The 18,917-nt window shown below is 48.4% G+C and overlaps 1 protein-coding gene across 1 annotated transcript in view; it reads right to left on the reverse strand.

Annotated features, from left to right (window-relative positions):
• The window catches only part of LOC147726646 (interleukin-31 receptor subunit alpha-like), a 672,471-nt gene that overhangs the window by 134,181 nt on the left and 519,373 nt on the right, over positions 1-18,917 (reverse strand). The window lies entirely within an intron of this gene.

Raw genomic sequence — 18,917 nt, forward strand, 5'->3', positions numbered from 1 at the left:
CCAAGGTTGAGTTCTAGATCATTGTTTCTGCATACCTTTCCTCTTGAGTAAGCCCTGCCCCCCACCCTAGAGATACGAGCACGCGCAAAGTAACCTTGAAACTAAGATAACAGGTACCCGTTCTCAAGATGGTAGCTGGCATTTTTATATTCCCGTTGTTCGTTAGTGCCCAGGCTGGAAAATTCCAGTCTGGGCCGGGTTTAGAGGTGTTAGAAATACATATTTTGTGTTACTGTGTCTAAGGAGGCTGGTCAGACTGGACTCCGCTGGAGCGAATACTAATAAAATAACTGAAATCAATTTACTCAAGCGCTTTTCCAGGACAGAATATCCAACCATTTCCAGTGTAGAAAAGGGATCCGAGAGCAGTTTGTGAATGCCCACAAGCTTGTGAGTTTGTAGCAGTTCCAAAACTTTCACGCCAATTCATGACATGGGGCCTTAATATGACTACGGCGGTCCATTGCACCGCCATAGCCATGGTGGCGGTGTTGGCACCACCACACTGGCGTTCCGATCACCCCATTACGACTTGGGTGGCCGGACTGCATTGGTACCACCGCAGCCACGGCCGGTCCTTGGGGCTGAAGGTCCACACACCCCCAACTTTTGTCCCTCACAAACAGTGTCTGCTAGACTCAACAAAGGTCAGCCTGACAGGCACTGTTCATTTCCAGGTCAGGCAGCCAGGAGCCAGATGTGCTAAATGGGCAGTCTTCTGGCTGCCTGAGCTGAACTTTGCTGGGCTGAAGAAGTCACAGCTCCTGTGGTTGTGACCTCCTCAGCTCAGTGTAGATCCCTGAGGCTCTCCCCTCAGTGACGAGGGGTAGCATCACTAATTGCCTTACACCTTGGCAGTTCAGCTTTAAGCCCTGAAGAGCCCAGGGTTGAGTGTCAATCAGTGACACTTCAACACAGAGTGGGGTGGGTTCAGCAGTCTCACTAACTCCATCCCACTCTGTGATGACATTGGGACTGCTGCCTTCCCTCATTGGCTGACCTTAGTCAACCAATGAGGGAAGGCAGGAGTCCCAAGCCCTTTTGTGACCTCCGAGGCAGAGCTGCAAGTAAGTATGTGTGTTTTTTTTAAATTAATGTTTCGTGCATGCATGTATGAATCTTTGTTAATGAGTGTTGTGAATGGATGTGTTTGTGTGTGTGCGTGCATGTGAATGCATGGCTGTGAGTGTATATGTGTGCATGTGTGTCCCGTTCGGCCCCTCCCTCCAAACCTACCGCCTGCCACTGCACCACCGCAACAGACATGGATCACAGATCCCTGGTGGTGTTATGGAGGTCTTGAGGCAGCATTATACTTGGAGGGGCCACTGCAGCCCCGCCAAGCATACTATAAGTTCCCAGTGAGCCTGTCTGTTGCCTCTACGCCAGAGGATACATGAAGGGGGCACATGGTGTACCTCTGTATCTGCATGCACACCAGTTACTGCAGGGCTCTTCTATGAGCCTTTAAACAAGCACCGCCCAGGGCCAGCCGTCGCAGGACCCCCCAACCAGAATTCCAGTCGGAATCTGGCGGTCTAAATATGGCGTTGGCGTTGTGAGGGCAGGATGATGGCGTGGCGGCCCACACCGCCAAAGTCATAATAAGGCCCTTAATCCCCCCATTCTTCTCTTCGAGTGGGATTTGCTACTGTATAATGTTCAAGGTCATGCTATAAAATTAGATAGCAATAATTGGTTCACTGACAAAATATCGAACCTGAAAATATTTTTATACAAAGTTGAGACATAAATATTGATATAAAAATATAATCATACTATAGTTATCATGTAAATAACAAAAATATTGGAAAGAAATATGTATGTCACTAATATCGTTGTCTAAAATATTTTTACAAATATATATATTTTTACGTTGTAAGCATTAAAAATATTTAAAAAGAAAAATAGTATAATACAAATGAAATATATTTAATCGATTTTAAAAGAAATATAACAATTATACTTATTTTCAAAAATAAAACACACATATATATATATATTAATATTGCTCTTTTACCTTTTGTTGGAATAAATCATCCACTGCAAATTAGATCTACATGAGTGCGATTCCTTCCATGAATTCCATGAATTGTGGGTCGGAAGTTTGTGTGTGTGTGTGTGTGTGTGTGTGTATATATGCATATATAGGGTAGATTTGAGAGTAGGGGATATAACAGCAACATCCTTAAACAAGCCAGTGTTAAAGCCTCTGGAAGAAATAGGAGGGATCTCCTCGTTCCCAAACTGAAAACAGAGGCACCTGATGAGGTCCGTATGATAACGGAATTTAACACCAAATCAGGCGAAATAATGAGTATTTTTCAGAAACACTGGCATATACTCACTGCTGACAAAGTCCTCAAGAAAAATCTGCCAAAGAGGCCTTTAATCACTCACAAAAGATGTCCATCTTTGGCAGACTATTTGGTGCATAGCCATTTTAGATCTTTGGCTCAACCCATCAAAATATCAAAATCGGTTGGTTTCTTTCCCTGTCTTAAGTGTAAGGCATGCAGATTTAGTGGCAAAATATCTGAATACCCAAATGGCACAGGCGACAACAAACCCAATATAAAAATCAAGCAGTTGCTCAATTGCAGCTCAGAGTATACCGTATACTGTCTCACCTGTCCTTGCAAGCTGCGATACATCGGCAGCACTATTAAACCAGCGAAACTAAGAATTCTTGAACACATGCGGGCGATCACAAACAAAGATAAATCGTATCCTGTTGCCCGCCACTTTGCCGAATACCATCAGAGCAAGTGGGAAAAACTTAGTTTCTATTGCATCGATCAGGCCCCCAAATTAGAACGAGGAGGTGATAGAGACAAGTCCCTACGTATCTTGGAGTCCAAACACATTATTAGTTTAAAAACCATGACTCCGTGGGGTTTGAATAATAATGAAGAACTTTGGGTTCATTTATAAGCTGTGAATTGTCCCGAATGTATGGAAAAAATAGGAAGAAGATAAAGTCGAAACCATATAACATCTCCATTTTTTCCAACAATCTGTCATGCCTTAATAATATTGTTTGCACGGTCGAGGAAATCGCCCATTCAGGGCTGAATAACCAACATTAGGCATATTGAAAAAATAATTGTTGTAAATATTTCAATTGCTTATTATATTAATTTTGCTGTGTTAATGAATTCCTGAAAACATATTTTTGTATAATAACGTTAAAAGTTTTTAATGAGCACAATGCACTTTCACGTCAGTCACCATTTTTTAGCCTGATATTCTAATGTAATTTGCACATTACAAGATGGCCGCCAAAATGTTAAACAGATAATGTCCTTCTTTTATGTTTATGACATGTATAGCGGGCCAACGGCTTTAAATGGCGACTTCAATTATGCACTAACGTTACACTGACGAAGCCTGCATAGGCGAAACGCGTCTGTAAGGGGTGAAGGGGGTTTGGTGTCATAAAATCTGTGAACCGGATACCAGTGTGCCAGCCAATCTTTTTCTGATACCATCATTGGGCCACAGGAACGTGCAGCTATATATATATATATATATGTATATATATATATATATATATATATATATTCACTGAAAAAACCATAGGTTATAGAGCATATATAGTTAGGAATTAGCATTTACAAAACCATAAAAATTCACCGAAAAAACCATAGGTTATAGACCATATATAGTTAGGGATTAGCATTTACAAAACCTTATTTTACTCGCACAAAACCATTGAAATTCGCATATATAGTTAGTTGCACTAACTATATATCGCACACCCGCAATCCACTGCTGATGATGTCACATATTACATCATTCATGACATGGTCAGTGACATCACTGATGACATCACTGATGACATCATCCAGTGACTGTATGTTTCTGTAAAGTTAAAATATGTCTTACATATTGAAGAATGAGTGGATGTATAAGTGTCTGGATGAAGGTTTTAGTAGGTGCATGACTGACTGTATGAGAGAGTGATTAAATGTGTCTCACTGAGTGCATGGGTTAGTGACTAAACTGTCTTAATTTGTGCATCATTATGTCTGTTGTTCTGTAAACTGCTGCATGTGTTAATCAGTAGCTATATGAGTAACTATATGGGTTATTGATTGGTTGCCCAAGTATTTGTATGGGAGACTGAGTATGTGTGTGGGTGGTTGGGAGGTGTATAACTCTGTGCATAGATGTGTGACCAGTTGATTCACTAGATGTATGGGTTCAAAACTGCATGTGGAAACAGCTGTATGCGTGGTTGACTGTGTGCATGAGTGTATTGGTGAGTGAATGGATATCTCAGTGCTGTATGTCAAAGTAAGTACATATGTAAAACACAGTACATGTGAGAGTTGACATATATAAATAACTGTGCATAAGAGCCAGTGAATGTGTAAGTGGCTGTATGGATCATTGTGAACTTCAATCAAGGATTGTATAAAAGAGTAAATATGTGTTAGTATATGTTTGAATAAGTAAGGTGTGTATAATTGTATAGTTGAGGAAATGGAGGTGTGATTGATTCTTTGCATGACTGACTAGGTGTGTGAGTAACTCCATGGATGAGTGACAGTCTGTGAGTGTCTGTTTACACTGAGTGTATCTAAGGTTATATTAGCGTCTGAAGAGGTTCATCGTATTATCACATGAATGATGTCATCAGTGATGTTGTCAGTGATGTCATTTGAGTTGTCAACAGTGATGTCATCAGTGATGTCACTGACCATGTCATGACCAGGCGCTTTATAAACTCCTTTGTTGTTGTTGTTCAATGGTTTTGTGCGAGTAAAATAAGGTTTTGTAAATGCTAATCCCTAACTATATATGGTCTATAACCTATGGTTTTTTCAGTGAATTTTTATGGTTTTGTAAATGCTAATTCCTCACCATATATGCTCTATAACCTATAGTTTTTTCAGTGAATTTCAATGGTTTTTTAGGTTTAAAGTATTTTATTAAGGTATAAAAAACATGGGGAAGGGGATAGGAGGTCAAACGAACATACAGTACAAAAAGCGAGGTTTGCAGAGGTTCAGAAAGAAAGTAGGGAGACAGGAAGCCCCAGAGGGTAACAAGGCATAAGTCTTAAAGCAATAAGGCATCGTGAATGACCCCCTAGTAGACCCCCACTCCCTCAGCAAGGCCGAGCTGAAATAGCGTCCCGCAACACAGCAAACAACACACACCATCCCTCCAGCCCCCCAACCCCGGAAAGTTAGGAGAGAGAGAAGCAAAGAAAGAAAAGGAAGAAAACAATACCCCAACATCCCCGTCCGAAGGTCAGCATTAGAAGCATATAACCCCGCCCCCCGCCCCCAGCCCCAGACCCCTAATCCCGCACATTCATTCCGTTGGAGCCGCCGGCGGCGTCAGCCTAAGAAGCCGCAGGTACCGTGGGCATGTGAGCTCGCGAAATTCCGTGGATAGCAGTGCCAAAAAGGGATGCCAGAGTTCTTCAAACTGGTCAACATTCCCAGCCACCGTCAGCGACATCTTTTCCATGCCCAGTACCTGCCAGAGCCTGTGTAACCACCCAGTGATAGAGGGGGCAGTGGGGGTACGCCAGAGCACCAGGATGTTTTGAACCGCGGAGCCCAGCGCAATCGCAATCTGCCTACCCCTGCGGGACTTCAGCGGGTACATCAGGTCATTGGGGAGGCCTAGCAAGACATACGCAGGGAAGCGCGGGAGCTCAATCTCAAAATGCCTGTCCACCTCATCCAAGACCTCTTTCCAATAGGCCGACAGCACCGGGCACTCCCAGAGAATATGCGTGAGGGTACCCTCCTGTCCGCAGCCGCGCCAGCAACCTTTATCGCCGATTTTGCGCATCTCGTAGAGCCGTTCCGGGGTGTAATACCAATAGGTGGACACCTTAGTAAAGGTCTCCGTCAGCCCAGTGTGGTACGCAGAGTGCCTCGCCCGATACGCAATCCTGTCCCACTCCTTGTGGCTCAAGGTCCTGCCCAATTCCCTGTGCCAGCGCTCCCTCCCTGGGTTATGGTAATGGAACGGCGGGGGTTGGAGAAACTTGTACAAGTCGGTGATAAGCTTGGCATCCGAGGTCCGGGTTACCAGCCATCGCTCATAGGGCGTAATCGAACGGGCAGCGACGTCGCGCACCGGGGGTTGAAGAGCCCAGTGGCGGACTTGCATATAACGCAGTCTGTCCCCCTCCGTCAGGCCAAACTCCTGTCGGAGCTGCTGGAAGGGGAGTACGCCCTCCGGTCCGTAGATCTGGAAAAGCGCCCTGCAGCCGGCGCTCACCCAGTGGGAAAAGGCCCCCGGTTCCAGGCCCGGAGTGAAGTCTGGATTGCCAGCAATGGGAGTGAACGGCGATGGAAAAGTGGTGAGCTCGCGAAGCTCGCACACCGCGTCCCACACTCTCAGCGGAACCCGGGTGATAAAAGAGGCGTAGAGGTTCGGCGGACGGTGAGCGCGCCGCAGGAACGGGACTTCCTGGAGTGTACGGCCCGCAACTGCCTGGTCTTGAAAGAGCCAGTGCTTGTCTGATTCCCACCGGCTCCACTCCACCAGATACCGAAGTTGTGCCGCCTGGAAGTACTTCCGGAGGTCCGGGACCCCGAGACCCCCCGCCTCCGGGGCAAGCATGGAAAGGACCCGCTTCATCCGAGGTTTACGGCCCTGCCACACAAAGCGGGAGATGTCTGCCTGCGCCTGTCGTATCCAACCTACAGGGGGCTGGAGAGGTAGGGCGCGAAAAAGATACAGGATCTGAGGCAGTATGGTCATCTTCACCGCTGCGATACGGCCCAGCCACGAGAGCAGGCCCTTGTTCCATCGGCCGAGTTCCTCTTTGATCTTTTTGCCCAGAGAGGAATAGTTAGCAGCGACCATTGCAGGCAGGGAAGGCGCAAGCAAGATCCCCAGGTAAGGCACTGTGGAGGAGGACCATTGCAGAGGAAAAAGACGCTGGAGGTCCCGCCTGGTGTCAACAGAGAGGGACACGTCCAGGGCGGCCGACTTAGACATATTCATCTTGAAGCCTGCCACGCGGGCGAAGGTATTCAGTTCCCGGACGCAGGCAGGGAGCGACCGCCTAGGGTCATCCAGGGTCAGCAAGACATCGTCCGCATACAAGCTAACAGTATGCGTGTATTGCCCCATCTTCACTCCGATGGCGTCCGGGTTATCACGGATCCTCTGGGCAAACGGCTCCATATAGAGGGCAAACAGGAGCGGTGAAAGGGGGCAACCCTGTCTCGTGCCGCGCTCAATGGCAAAGCTGCCAGAGCTGTGTCCGTTGACACGCACCGATGCTGACGGCCTCTTATAGCAATTAAAGATCATAGTGCGGAACCTCTCGCCGATCCCCAGTTTCCCAAGAACCAGCTCGAGGTACGACCAATGAACCCTATCAAAGGCCTTCTCCGCGTCTACCGATAGCAGCATCCGCTCCCCGGGGACGCGTGAGGCCTTTTCTAGCACGTGTGTCACCCTCTTGGTGTTGTCGACCATCTGCCTACCGGGTACAAAGCCGGCCTGATCCGCCTCCACCAAACCTGGTAGATGTAGACCCAGTCTGGCCGCCAAGATCCCCGTGTACAGCTTGAGGTCCACATTCAGAAGCGAGATGGGCCGATACGAGCCGCACAGAGTCCGGTCCTTTCCCGGTTTCGGGATAACCGACACGGTCGCCGAAAGAAGGTCCGGCGGGATAGCTCCCGGTTCGGAGAAGGAGTTGAATAAGCGAGCCAGGAGAGGCGCGACAGTGGGACAGAAGGTCTTGTAAAACATGGCCGTATAGCCATCCGGGCCCGGGGCCTTGCCGTGTTTCAGCCGTGCAATAGCGGAGATGACTTCCTCCACGTGTATATCCCTCTCCAGGTGGGCCGCCTGGGCGGGGTCCAAGGCCGGGAGGGTTACTGATTCCAGATAGGCCTCAGCCTCTCCCGGTGGGGAGGGCTCTGCCGCGTACAGCGCCTCGTAAAAGGCACGGAAGGAGTCCGCCACCTCCGCGTCACCGGAAACCGGGAACCCATCTGCTCCCACTAGCTCCTTTACGACGTTGCGTTGCTGCGCAGCCCTGAGCCGGTGGGCCAGGAGCTTACCGCATCTATCCCCGCCGGTGTAAAAGGCATGTTTCAGGCGCAACGCCGCATACTCCGCCCGGTCCAGGTCCAACGCAGAGAGAAGTTTCCGCGCCGCCTTCAGCTGCCTCCAAACACGAGGCGCCCCTGTCCGGCGGTGAACCTGCTCAAGTTCCCTGACCTGCGCCGTTAATTCCTCCCTCTTGCGTTGACGCTCCTTGTTCTCCGCCGAGGAGATGGAGATAAACTCCCCTCTGATGACCGCTTTCAGAGCTGCCCATTGCGTTGCCAGGGACGTATCGGGGTTGCTATTGTGAGTGAGGTACTCCTGAATGACCTCCTCCACTCGCTTCACCACCGACTTTTTATGGAGAAGTGTGTCCCGAAGCCGCCACATCCCTCTGGAGGGGGGGGCCACCGGCCAAGCAAAAACTCCGGAAACCGGCGCATGATCGGACAGGGACAAAACCCCGATGTCAGCCGCCGTGGCGGCTGAACGGAGCGGTCCACTCACCAAGAGGTAATCCAACCGTGAGTAAGTGCGGTGTGCGTGAGAGAAGTATGAGTAGTCCCTATCGGCGGGGTGCATTATGCGCCAGAGGTCATGTAGATCCATCTCTGCGATCCGGTCCTGTACCGCTCTAGAAAGCTCCCCCGTCTGCGGAAAGCGCTGGGCCGACCTATCCAAGGTGGAGTCGAAGACCATGTTCAGGTCTCCCCCCAAGATGACGTGGCGGTCGGGCGAGGCAGTAACGTCTACCAACACAGATTCCAGGAAGCGATCCTGGTGGTCATTTGGGCTGTATACGGAACCAACCGTAAAGGCTACACCCCCTAGACGCATGCGATACACTAGGAGCCTCCCCTTCTGCTCGGCATGTTTATACAGCACCTCACCTCGGAAGGTGCTGGCTAGAAGAATGGCAACCCCTGCAGTCTTAGTCGCAGCCGAGGAAAAGAGTTGCGTGGGGAACTTGGCAGAGCGCAGCCTATGGCAATCTTTAGAGAGTAAATGGGTTTCCTGCAGGAGGCAGATATCCGCCTGCGACCCTTCTAGCAGGGAAAGAATCGCCCTACGCTTCACAGGGTTGTTCAGACCCTTAACATTAAGGGTCACTACTTTCAGGGGCGGCATCATTCCCAGGGAAGCAAAGCGCCGTGCAGCAAGCTCGGGATCAGTGGAAGGGGCGCGCGGGGCAGGGGTGCAGGGAAGGCCAGAATCGGCTCCGCATATGTTCGGACAACATCGGACGGGACCCCCACAACACCAAACCAACTGTGAAACCCCCCCAAAACCAACCCATGGCAACCAGCCAAAACCAAAAACCAGAAAAAACACCCCATAGTCTCAGTCTAGCCCAAATGGGCGAGTCTGCAGAAAACAGTCAAGTGGACGTCCAGCCACACACCTCCAACCACTCCCCCCCAACCCCCAGCCCAAACCCAGCATCGAAGAAGCTAAGAGTTCTCCCCCCGGAGTAAAGTTAGGCCGTCTGGGCCACGCCGTTGGAATCGGGCAAGTTCCTGGCCGCAGTCCTCAGGGCTTCCGCCATATCCGCCCTGATGGTAGGGGAGTCAGGGCGACTCGCCGTCGCTGACGATTGGCGCCTCCTCGATCTCCGTCGGCCCCGCCGCTCGGGGCGCCGCCATGCGGGTGTGGCTCCTTCTTCCTCCGTAGCTGTGAGTCCCAGTACCCCACAGACATCTTGTAAGGAGCGCAGCTGATGTAACACCCCATTCCATCAAAAAATAAGACGGAAGGGGTGACCCCAGGAGTAGGCCGTCTCATGCTCTCGCAGGAAGTCCGTGGCGATGCGGAAAGACCTGCGTTTCTGCAGCGTGATGGCGGACAGGTCCTGATAGAGCGCCACGGGTCGTTCTCGAAAGGACAGCGGCTGTTTCCTGCGGGCCTCTGTCATAATGCGCTCCTTTAGGGGGAAATCCGGCAAGAACGCCAGGATATCAGGCGGGGGTGCCGAAGATTGGCGCTGTCGGCCCACCCTGTGTGCTCTGTCTATGCGGATCGGGAAGTCCGCTCCTTCTCCCAAGATGTCGCGGAACAGGTCCTGCAAATAGGCCACTAGGTCCGCACCCTCATCCGCGGACGGAACTCCCCGCACCCGGATATTATTCCGCCTGGATCTGTTCTCAAGGTCCTCCGAGTGGGCCTGGAGCTCGACACACTGCTCCCGTAGGCGGAGGACGTCCTGCTGGAGATGAACTATCTCCTCGTCGCGGCACTGGGCCGCCGTTTCCACAGTGTCGACTCGCTGGCCCAGGCCTTCGATTTCTCTTCACACTTCACGGACCTCACCCGCCACCTCGGTCTTGAGAGTTTGAAATTCCTCCTTGAGGGAGCTGAATAAGTCCTCCATGAAGGACCTCGTGACAGGTGGTTCGCCCCCGGTGGCGTCCGTTGAGGCCCGGGAGGACCCCGGGGATGGTTGCGCCCTGTCGCGCAGTTGCTGGGCCCTGCCGAGCATGTCCGGCAAAGTGCGATCTCCCCGTGCGGCGCCTCGTCTTCCGGCCATCCTGGTCACCGCGGTGGTCGAAGCTTAGAGCCGGCCGTTGCAGACGCGTCCAGCCGCTCGTGGGCACCAGGTGTGAAGTCCTCGGCGAGGACAAGGGTAGTGCGTCACAGGCGACAAAATGGCGGCCCGGGTCAGGGCGAGACGACCACCGGGCCAGGCAGGGCGGTCAGCAATGTCCAAGTCGGAGGCTTTCAGCTGTGTGCTCCCAGGGAGGGCAGCAGATGTGTAGGCACCAGGAGAAACCGAGGCGCTCGTATAACCAGGGTGCGGGCGAGGGTCACCAGCATCAGTTCCGCAAAGACAAGATGGCGGGAGGGCGGAACCCAGGATGCCAGCCCAGGCCAGCTAGTCTAAGGGCGACCCTCAAATGGCAACGGGTCGGGGAAGTGCGGACCCAGTGTTTCCCAGTACCATCGGCCAATACGCCCGGTCCGGGCTCCGTTCAGGCTTCACCGTTCCACTCCTCCAGGCTCGGGGTCCGCAAGGCGTCACACTCCGATACTCATGGCAGGGGGGTAGATCGTCGTCGCAGGGCAGGGGTCTGTCGTCTAGCGATGGTCCCGGCCACCAGGGCGCCGGCCGGGAAGCTTCCACACTCCGCGGAGTTCGTCTAGTCCGTCCCCCGGGATCTCCAGCTTTCAGCACTCGACTCCGCCGGACAGCGCCGCAATACGCTCCGCCTCCAGGCCCTTCTCTTCGGGGCGACCCAGGCTCCCCTCCTCGGGTCGATCGTTGAACAAACTTTTCAGGGACTTCCCCCGGGGCAACAGAAGTCAAAGTGGTATCAAAACGTGCCCCAAGAACTCCGGCACAGTTCTCTCGCCCGCAGTGCATCCGCGGGGGGAGAGAAGCGCAGGAATCGGGGCTCGAGCTGAGCTGGGCCGGAGGAGCTACGGGAGGAAGCGTCCGCTCACCCCGCCATCTTGGCCACGCCCCCTTCAATGGTTTTTTAATAGTAAATATTATTGCGTTACAACATTCAAGACATCTTCAGAAGAGATGGTGTGCACTTCCCCGATGAAGGGAATAGAATATTCGTCCTTTATTTAAAAGTGTGCGTTGGAACATACTTGTAGGTACCTAAATTAGCGACAGAACCCAATAGCTCTTTTCAGAGCTACCCTACCTCTGATTATTCAAAACGTTTATCTTTTTTTACGTTTTTTTTTTCACCAAAGTACACTCCCCCGTTCGCTTACCGGTGCGCGTACCGGGCGCTCCCCCCCGCGAAATTTTTTAATTTTTTTATTTTTTATTTTTGCATGTATCAGCATCCTAATCCCCCCTCCGAAAACCTAGAGGGTCACAAAGTGTATACAGTTCCCCCTTCTACCCATTCCGAACATTGTTTATCCTCCATCTTGTGTCTCAATTCTACCGATACTCAAAATGGAGGACTCCCGTAATGCTGCCGGTTCGCGTACCGGGGAGCGCACCGGTAAGCGCTCGATAAAAAAAGGTGGGAAAGTAATGAATTCTGTCTAAGTAATATAAGAATTGAATATGCCCAAAATGCATCCATGATCAACTTGGACACGATTGCCCTTTTGTTAATATTTGTTAAAATACACACAAATCAACGTTTTGCGCCTTTTGTTAATTAACAAACACTACATGTCCCAGAATGCCTGTAGCATAAACAGGAAGTGACGTAACCCTATTGGTTTCTACCCCTTTTCTCTTTTGTTTATTAAACACGAACTGTTCCCACAACACACTAACCTGTGAGCAAGGTCTCCGTAGAGACCGAAACGCGTTAGGTTTTGCTGGATGCTGAAAATAAAGAAAGAAATTGAAAATCAACTCTAAACCCGGTGTGGTTTTTTTGATCCTGACACACGGGAGTGCACGAGGAAAAACCTTCCTTTGGGAAAAGCTGAATAAGTATCACCGCAGCGGGTCCTGCTGCGCCTCGCGTGCACCGCCCCAGAGCGCCCGAGAGCCTCCGAATTTGGGCCAGACGGAATGGATATATATATAAATATATATATATATATATATATATATATATATATATATATATATATATATATATATATATATATATATATAAATATAAGCTCCAAGTTGCCCTCGAGCAGAGACGCACTCGTAAGGAAACTTGTGCAAGGCATTTAATAAGGTAAAAACTGCACAGCATTCCAATCACTATCACAGCCAGGGTGCCGAATACAGCCTGACGTGTTTTCAGAGCTCTTCGCTCTTTCCTCAGAGGCTCGGTGTGACTAATTGTGCTTGCTGACACACCCACATATTTAAAGCCCTCTGGTGGGCTGCTTGAATGAGTGAAACGCACAGCCTGGTGGACATTGTAGTGTGTGTCCATTTTTAAGTCCTGAATGGATGCACTTTAATCTTGCTGTGTCCGAATTAAAAATCCTCCAATGGACCTCGGTTTGCAGCGCAGTCATTAATCCTATGAGTTGTCTTCCCACTGAGTGCGCTTGTTTGCATACCAAGAGCGTGGCCCCCAATCATAATCCAATAGCATAAAATAAATTACAAATCAAATCATTTTAATTACAAATAAAATAGTAAACAACACAAAAAAGTACAATTAACTAAACATATATTAAAACCATTATTTATTATAATTTTAAATACACAAAAACATAACATGAATGTAAACAATATAAAGTAAACAATAAAATGTTTACAAACAATACATATACTATCCCCACTCCAATTTATACAACAGTGTAAAATTAGGAATTCCCACTCCACTCAGTGCAACAGTAGGGAAAGTGTTGGATTGCAGGGGGGTAAAATTTACAATTCCCCCTCCAGTCAGTGCAACGGTAGGAAAAGTGTTGGATTATGGAGGGGTAACAGTTAGTGTTCCCACTCCAGTCAGTGGAACAGTATGGAGAGTGCTGGATGGTGGAGGGGTAAAGTTTACTATTCACACTCCAAACACTGCATTAGTAGGGAAAGAGTTGGATTGCAGAGGGGTAAAACTTACTATTACCACTTGAGTCAGTGCAACAGTAGGGAAAGCGTTGAATTGCAGAGGGGTAAAATTTACTATTCCCACTCCAGTCAGTACAACAGTAGGAAAAGTTTGGATTGCGGAGGGGTAAATTGACTATTCCCACTCCAGTCAATGCAACAGTAGGGAAAGTGTTGGATTGCGGAGGGGTTAAATTTATTATTCCCACTTCAGTAAGTGCAACAATAGGGAAAGTGTTGGATTGTGGTGGGATCGAATTTACTATTTCCACTGCAGTCAGTGTAAGAGTAGGGAAAGTGTTGGATTGCAAAGTGGTAACATGTACCACTCCCACTGTACTCTCTGCAACATTAGAAACAGACTAATTCACCTAAGAAAAAAATAATTTCAGAAACATACTAAATAACAAAAAATATAAATATTTAAATATAACAAATCTAAATATATATATATATATATATTTTAAAATAAAGAAATTAAATATCTATTACAATGTTTAATACATATGATAAATTAACACAGATTTATTATGGAAAAATGGCTATGTGAACAGGACCCAAACAGCCTTTCAGCAAGTCACACGCTACACACAGGCTACTTTTGGAATCTGCATTAAAATCACATAGAAATTAATAAAGGCAAGGAATAACACTACCAGGTCAAGGGAAATGTGTTAAATGAAAGGACAGGTGACAACAATATACACATCGTCATCACAATTATTAATATATATCTTACAGACAAGTTCACCATCTCAGGTGGTTCTTGGCACACTCACAGCCTGGACACCACCAGACTGCAGACTATGAAGTGTAAAAAAGAAAAAAAACAGGACAAGAAGCCTTTTCCATCTATGCACTTAGGATCTAGCACAACATCCCAATATGAATTAGGACTGTCCCAATGCTGCTCCAATTTAGGAAAGAGTTGATGGCTAACCTCTTTCAAAAGCGCTATACCACAATGAATTTACTCTCCACTACTCAGCTTTCTCTATCATTGCTAACCAACTTTAAGGTTGCCTTTTTCCATGTACAGCACTTCACTACCTTTTAGCTTAGTTTGTGCTGTAGAAATATCATATACATACAATACAATATGTGCACACCAGATGGACAGTGTAAGCCCCCGGTCCTCAGATTTACTGTTTTAGGGTTCTCTAGCGCTGGGATACCTCCGGGTGACTATGCGCTTTATAAAAATAAATAATAATAATAATAATAATAATAATAATATAAAAAAATATATATATGAAAAACGTTACCAGATAAACTATATAAACTGTAAATACACATGTATCATTAATTACAAAATAGAGATCTGCTAACTGGCTGCTTGAAGACACACAACAAACAACTTAAAGCAACGTACAGGAAAACAATGAAAAACATATACTTAGAAAACAGTAACGCAGCACAAGATGGATACTTAAAAATATTTACTTACAAGGGGTGGAGGCTTATTGACAACACCAGAACCACACTCATACCAAGCTACTCCCCATCAACACACCAAACAACTGCTCACAAGCAAGCACCATAAGTTACTTAATAACAGAGCAACCACTTTTCTACAGTGTTACGTCAGTTTTTGTGGCACTGCTCCTTGTCTCCATAATATATTCCGGAGGAGGATAGGGGGGATATATGGAGGATTACTCCCTTTGACATGCCAGAGGAAGTGGGATTAGGAGATGCCACTTTGCAGATATGATGCTTGATATTCAAGAACCAGATACCTAAAGGCAGGCAGGCACTCCAGTCCTGGCTCTTCTGATTTGAGGAATGTTGCAGATGAAAGTGTCCATGATGGGCAATAAGGAAAAAAAGACAGCAGCTAGCTCCAATGTTTCAAAGCTATTAAGGTTTCTATGTGGGAAACAAAATTAAACTGAATCCACAGTTCCATGGCCAGGCAGTGCATATCTGTCTGAACCTCCAAAACATAATCACATTTTCAAAGGCCTTGCACTTTTCTCCACAGAAAATTCACAGCCTGCTGCAAAATTAGTACCAGATAGGTTGCATGGCAAATTAAGCCAATCACAGTAACTGATGCTGCCCATCACAAAGTCAAACATCTCCAAGACTCACAGCTCTCCTTGAAAGTCGACTCCGACTTGACATAACAAAACTTGCCAACACCTTCAAGATGTCTCAGTGCTAGATGTCTGAAATCAAGTTCATCTTCTTACCCACGAGATGCTCTGCTTGAGTTCAAGATTGGCTGGATGCAAGAAACTTGCTGGACTGCGCTGCCAGTCATGCGCTGCTACTGGAAAGGCTGAGTGACTTTGGCATCAAAGGCCGGGCTTTCGAGTGGTTGCAGTCCTTTCTGTCAGGAAGGACACAAAGAATACAACTCGGAGAAGAAATCTCCGCAGTGGGAGAAATAGAATGTGGGGTACCTCAGGGCTCGGCCCTATCCCCACTGCTGTTTAACCTATATCTGCAGCCTCTGATTGCCTCCCTGGCGAGTATGGGCTGCACAGTATATAACTACGCAGACGACACGCAGCTGCTGCTGAGTGTTGACAATACAAACACCGCCCAACTCCACACTCAGAATATCTTGAGACACAGGGTCCAGTGGATGACAGGAAACCTCCTAAAAATCAATCCAGACAAGACTGAGGTCTTGGTTATTTCATCTACCACCTCACCATGGTGTGACCTCTACTGGCCCGCAGAGTTAGGTCCAGCCCCAAAACCCAGTTTGAACGTGAAGAGCCTGGGGATCAAACTGGATTGTGACCTCTCTATGGTCAGCCAAATCTCTTCAGTGGTGGGCAGCTGTACTAATATCATCCGACAGCTACGGAAATTAGTGCCTATCATTTCCCAATCTATGCTACGTTCCATCGTCGCAGCTACTGTGATTTCACGCATAGATTATGGAAATGCCCTCTACCTTGGCCTACCAAAAACCTTGATAAATAGGCTACAGGTGGTGATGAATGATGCCGCTCGTCTTATCTTCAGACAGCCAAGACACACTAAAGCATCCCCCCTGCTACAAAGCCTCCACTGGCTCCCTATTAAGGAGCGAGTGGAATTTAAAAATCTGTGCATCGCCCATAAAGCCATCTATGGCATAGCACCTGCTTACATCAAAGATCGCCTGGCAATGTATAGCCCAAAGAGAGCTCTTAGGTCCTCAGACTCTCAGCTATTAGTCTGCCCTCGGTACAAACTTGCCACCAAGGGCGGTAGAGCCTTTTCGGTGCTGGTTCCGCATTTATGGAACACATTACCTGAGCCACTACGAAAGGAAGGAAACCTCCTACGTTTCAGAAAGGGGCTGAAAACGCTGTTGTTCAGGAGAGCCCTGTGAGCCACGTAGGCTAGTGGATGCCCTCTGTGCTGTCAAAGTTGTTGTTTACCATCGATTCCCGAGCGCTTAGAGGCCTGTAGGTGATTGAGCGCGCTACAAATCAAAAATAACAATAACAACAATAACAATAACAATAACTGCAAGCCAACAATTATAGAGAGTGCAAAATCTTTAGAATGTATTTTCAATTCAAAATAAATTCAAGATTCAGGTCCTCATTAACAAGTCCAGTTAAGTGCTCAGCACCAAATCACACTCATACAAGGACTGAAAATCGACGTAAGACCTGATGACCACTAACTAGCAGCACAAGCCACATTGTTCGCTAAAGTCGACTATGGAATTTCTCTCCTTTCGAAAATTTAAAAATACACCTTGATCCCTTGGAAGCACCTCGCAACACCTTAGCTTGACTGATATATGGCGACAGCAGATTGGATCACATCAAAGCATTTATTTTCTTGTGAACTGCCATCCCTAAGAGTTGAGAGGTATATTCAAACTAACGTGCATTACCCATATATCTATGCATGCACACGAGAATTCTACTAGATGCCTCGCTGGCTATCTGACAGATGGTCATCTCAGGTAGGCCACATAAACCCCGGAGCACAGGCTCTCTCCTCATGAAAAAGCCAGCCTTCAAGAAAACAAGAACTCTCACACAAGCTTTCTCAAATAGTGACCCTAGACCGTCATACTTTTTCCACTCTGTATCAGGATGATTAATCCTCATCTGATTGAACTCAGAGACCAGGCTCCTGTATCAGGATAATTTATCCTTATCTGATTGGAATCAGAGACCGTGCTCTGCTTTGGCTCAAATCTTTCTTCACAGATCGCTGTCAAGCAGTCTTCTTTCCGCCCTTTACTTCTTCATCCTAACCACTTGATTGCAGCTTGCCCCAGGGTTCGGCGTTCAGTCTCACCATTTTTAGGTCTCGCAGACGTAAAAAGCAGGCGAAGCCTGCTGTCTGCGAGACATCTTTTGTTGGCGTGTTCCGATGAATTTGAGACAGGGGATGTGCACGAGCTTCCCATCGGCGATTTCACCTCGTGGGCGCGCACGCCCAGCCCGGAGCCGTGCACATCTCCTGTTCTCAACATTCACCGCAAGTCAGCTTCTGGCCATCGCGCGCGTACACAGACAGGCAAACTCACGCTTGCGCACACACATTCCCCCCCCCCCGCACACACACACGCACACGCACCCCCCTGCCCCACCACTCACGGGGCTCACGCGCACAGACACACATATCCCCCCCTCCACTCACCGTGCTCTTTTGTGGCGTCGCCTCGCTGAGCTCCTTTTCTCCGGCGCAACGAGCAACACCAGCCTCTTCCGGCCACGTCACAGGCACCGCCCATGTCACGGGCAAGGATGCCTGACTTCCTGGTTTCGCCCCCGCCAGCAACTCTGCTTCATGAAAGCGTGCAGCAACCTAGACCGGTAACTTGTGATTGCGGGAAAATTACTTGTTGTTAATTGCTCGCTTGTACATTTCTGTTCCTATTGTGAAGTGCTCTGACGCCTTCGGGGAAAGTCCGCGCTCTATAAAGACGCGTAAGTACGTAAATTGTTCAGCTCTGTCCAGCGTCGCTGTTAGACACCTTACACCCTTTGTTTGTGGTTTCACTTTCACTGCCTGTTTCCCCCCTTTGCATTTGCGGGTTCGTTTTCCTTGTGTTACCGTTTTTGTCCCCTTTCCTGTCTTCGTCCGCTTTGCTTCCGCTTGTATCACGGCAGAATTCGGTCGTTTTGCGGAGATCGACGAGTAATTGGAGCCCGGCACTGCAGTATAGCGCCCACACGTCGAATGTAACGCGCACATAGCTCCTTCCCACGGCAACAAAGCGGCACTATGGCTGGAGCTCGTGTACAGCGCCTTCCTGCAGTATAGCGCCCACGTACATTCCTTCCCGATAAAAGTGCAGGGTATCACCACAGCAATATAGCGCCCACACTCCGGGAAAACTGTTTCAGTAGCGCGTACCTCCAGAAACTTCATGCGGGACCCCAGCCACACATAGCTCCTTCCCACGGCAACAAAGCGGCACTGTGGCTGGAGC

The sequence above is a fragment of the Lissotriton vulgaris genome, chromosome 3_1, assembly GCF_964263255.1.
Source record: "Lissotriton vulgaris chromosome 3_1, aLisVul1.2, whole genome shotgun sequence".
Classification (NCBI taxonomy): domain Eukaryota; kingdom Metazoa; phylum Chordata; class Amphibia; order Caudata; family Salamandridae; genus Lissotriton; species Lissotriton vulgaris.